Raw genomic sequence first — 3,966 nt, 5'->3', positions numbered from 1 at the left:
TCCGTTATACTTACGGATGGCAATGTTGTGAGCTTCTTGGTCAAGCATACTATCCATATATACATGAACGTGTCGCGTTGGCAAATGTAGAGAGTGAGTGACTGTCTCATGATCACAAGATTATATGGAACTGTCATTACGAATAATCTTTCGAGACATCCAAAGAAATCAAGGCATAAAATTTTGTCCAGAATTGTTTACAACGCATTCCATAATTTCATAAATACAACATGCTTATCTGACGCAAATAAACATTTACATCCAAACTGAAAAACAGAGACAGGAGACATCAAGAGAGGCCAAAGAGTTTTAATACGAGACGATGCGTATCTAGATCAAGCCATGTCAATTCAGTAAACGTCCTCACACTCTTATGTTTCATTGCAATACTAATGCCGAACATGCAATAATTGCGGGGAGATAAAGGCTATTACGGACTGGCACTCATCTATTTCAATTATTGTGAGCCAGCAACGATCAAAAGTCTGTAGGTGCGCGCAAAATAATCTGGCAATACGTCTTCACTGTAAACTTAAGTTGAAAACGCTAGAAAACATGGGATGGTGTTTGACGTGGACAGATAAAAAAAAAAAAAAACAGAGGTCTTAGGTACAGGCATTTATTTATTTTAGTTTCACACTATCGTGGAAATTGAATTAGACGGAGACAAATGTGTTGAACCATTAAAGGTCTTGTAATAAAGTCTGTTGACAAAACTTATTCTTCCTATTGGACAGTTATAAAAAAATAAGTCCAGCCACGACCTAAATGCTTTATATTGTTGACAAACGTATACTTCAGATTGGACAGATAAAATAAATCGAGTTTGCCCACATTGACGTATTCCATAATTTATGAAAATCCGCGAGGAAATGTTTTACAAATAATGCCGCTTAAGCTAAACAAACACATTTACATACCACTTTTGCAGGCAAACGTCAATCTGTCAACTCATCTAAGCCAGGAGTTGGTGACCGATCATTATACCCCGACATATTTTATTAAATATGCAATTGGGTCAACGGGTGATAAAATTACCCTTAATTTAGAAAAGGGTAGCAAGTTACTCGTATCTCATTCTGTAAAAAAAGTTTTATGTTTTTTTTTTTCGATATACCAGTCATTATGTGTTCGTTGGCAAACATTTAACATTTAACTGCACGGCACAATTTGGCTCCAAAACTATATTTAAAAAAGACTTGATGACTTATATTTAGTAATTATTTTCGCAGCTTCTAACTTCATTAGGGTGATAACGTCTCATTAAATTCTTCAAATAAACTTTGAAGGTTACACGTACCATCAATCCTCAAATGTTATGTTTACCAACTTGACATTGCATACGCATGGAGCTCCAAAAATTGTTTTGTTTCTCGACATTATCATTTTAGCTTCGGCTTGCGCTCTTACTAAATATCCCCTGTTACGGGTTGTCAGTATAGGGGTTCAAGACAACCACTTTGTCCTAAGACAGCAGACAAATGCGGTTCGTAACATAGTATAGAAGTAGAAGGATCCTCAGATAGGAGTCTCTGGGCTTACATCATAGGATTATGACGAGCCAAGATGGAGAAATGAAGAGAAAGATATCGTAACAAAGTGAGTCGGCGTGATGGCACAACTTACACATGAGTGCACCAAGGAGGATAGAAGAAGATAGTGCGAACATGATATTAAGCTAAACAAAAGGAATAACGAAACGTTTAAAACAATTAAACATTTATTACGGACGATACATACTATACCTGGACATACTTACAAACACTTAAACACAGAGATACATTTTTAAAATACATGGAACAACCGGGCATCTCCATTTTCACACACATCCTTTCAATCAGTATTTTGTATAGAAGAAAATAAAATTTCTCAGACAGATCGTTCCAATTTAGCGGCGCCCCACTTACTGGCTTCACATAATTGTCAAATAATCTATGAACATAATGTGTCATGTCATTATATTCAATTACATACGCCAACCAACAACTATAATGATTATAGTATTTGACGGATGTGTTGAGTTATATTCGCTCAGGAAGGAAAGACCGAATTAATGTGACAATGCTATAAAATTGCATAATGGACTGCGATACAACATGTACTTATTTGCAGGTCTGATAACCCGATTTATTATGGGCTCATCGTTGTGATTGAAATAGTCTCAAACCAACACAAAATATTGTCCTTTACACCAATGCTAAAGCAAACCAATAATTGAGCCCGGTTAACAGACCCGCAAAGATATGCACGGCGTAATAAAACATTGTAGATTATCTATGTGGCCACCGCCACATTACATACCACCACCCCTCTGCCAGTATATTACCAACCTCCGCACACGGAGTCTATTTAAAGAATCACGTTTATTCTGTTTCTATTATTATCAACCCACCAACTACTACTACTACTACTACTACTACTACTACTACTACTACTACTACTACTACTATTACTACTACTACTACTATTACTACTATACTACATCTACTACTACTACTACTACTACTACTACTACTACTACTACTACCACTACTACCACTTTACTACTACCGCTACTGCTAGTACTACTACAACAACAACAATTACTACTACTACTATTATCACCCCGTTTAATGTTTTGTACGTTCCGTTAATTTAACCAATTTCATGGTGTCCCTAGAGTGTTTTGAAAAATTAAGTGAAATAATCATTCTAACAAAAGAAAAAAGTGTTATTAGAGCCAATAGATACATTTTGGATCCAACGATAGAATAATACAACTCAATCTTTTTTATCCAACAATTATGCCACGGCAGTACAATTGCACCGAGCTGAAAACGACAGTTTTTCGTGCAGAGAATTAGGAAGGACTAGAACTTGGACTCCCACAGTAAAGGGTTCAAAAAAAGTGGCTCTCTCATGGTATCTAGAACAGCCGCAATGAGGCGGTTAGAAAGCAGCGGGCGTGCCTATTAATTACTTGCGCGTGCAGTAGTCGCAATAAGAATTTAAGTAATTATGTCCGTGTTTGGCTTTATTTATGGGTCATTCTCAGTGTACTTGCCAGAACAGATGGATTCGCTATATAAAACCCAATATGGAATCTTTACAATTTACAATTAATAAAATAAAATTACTTTAATCCTTCATTTTTTAGTGTCCGTTTGGAATTACTGAAAACTTTGCACTTTACACACATTATCCAATTCGAATGGGGTTTTTTTTCCTTCTGAATTTTCAGAATTTTAATCAACCAAATTCAACTCAGCTGTAAATATGTACTTAGCAAAACGTTGTGACGAATATTCTAAGAGTGTTACATGATGTGTTACAGAAAGGTGTTGGACGGGAAACGTGTACTATCTATACGTCTATCTGCATATCTGTCTAGCTCTTTATCCATTTATCCACCCATCTATCTATCTATCTATCTATCTATCCATCTATCTATCTATCTATCTATCTATCTATCTATCTATCTATCTATCTATCTATCTATCTATCTATCTATCTATCTATCTATCTATCTATCTAATCTATATTTCTATCTAATCTATCTATCTATTCTATCTATCTGTCTAATGTATCTATCTATCTATCTAATCTATCTATATACCTGTCTTATCTATCTATATATCTAATCTATCTTTCTAATCTATCTATCTCTCCCCCCCCCCTCTCTCTCTCTCTCTCTCTCTCTCTCTCTCTATATATATATATATATATATATATATATATATATATATATATATATATATATATATATATATAATGCAAATTTTCACTCACATTTTTGTGGCCGAGATGACTCGTTTCTGTGTTTTCCACGTTTTCAGTCGGCGTAATCCATTGTAATGTCCGTAGAAAAGTTCTTACTCCAAACTCAAGTTGTTTCGTTGTGTAGTGGTGATTAGTGTTGATGTGTATTGTGATGTGCTCTCATTGCTTATATTATGAGTGTGTGTGTGTGCGTGTGTGTGTGTGTGT

Source organism: Berghia stephanieae, chromosome 10 (genome assembly GCF_034508935.2).
Source record: "Berghia stephanieae isolate SIO BIC M18660-M18661 chromosome 10, UCSD_Bste_1.3, whole genome shotgun sequence".
NCBI lineage: Eukaryota > Metazoa > Mollusca > Gastropoda > Nudibranchia > Aeolidiidae > Berghia > Berghia stephanieae.
The sequence above is the reverse complement of the archived record's forward strand: the minus strand, read 5'-3'. Positions refer to the sequence as shown.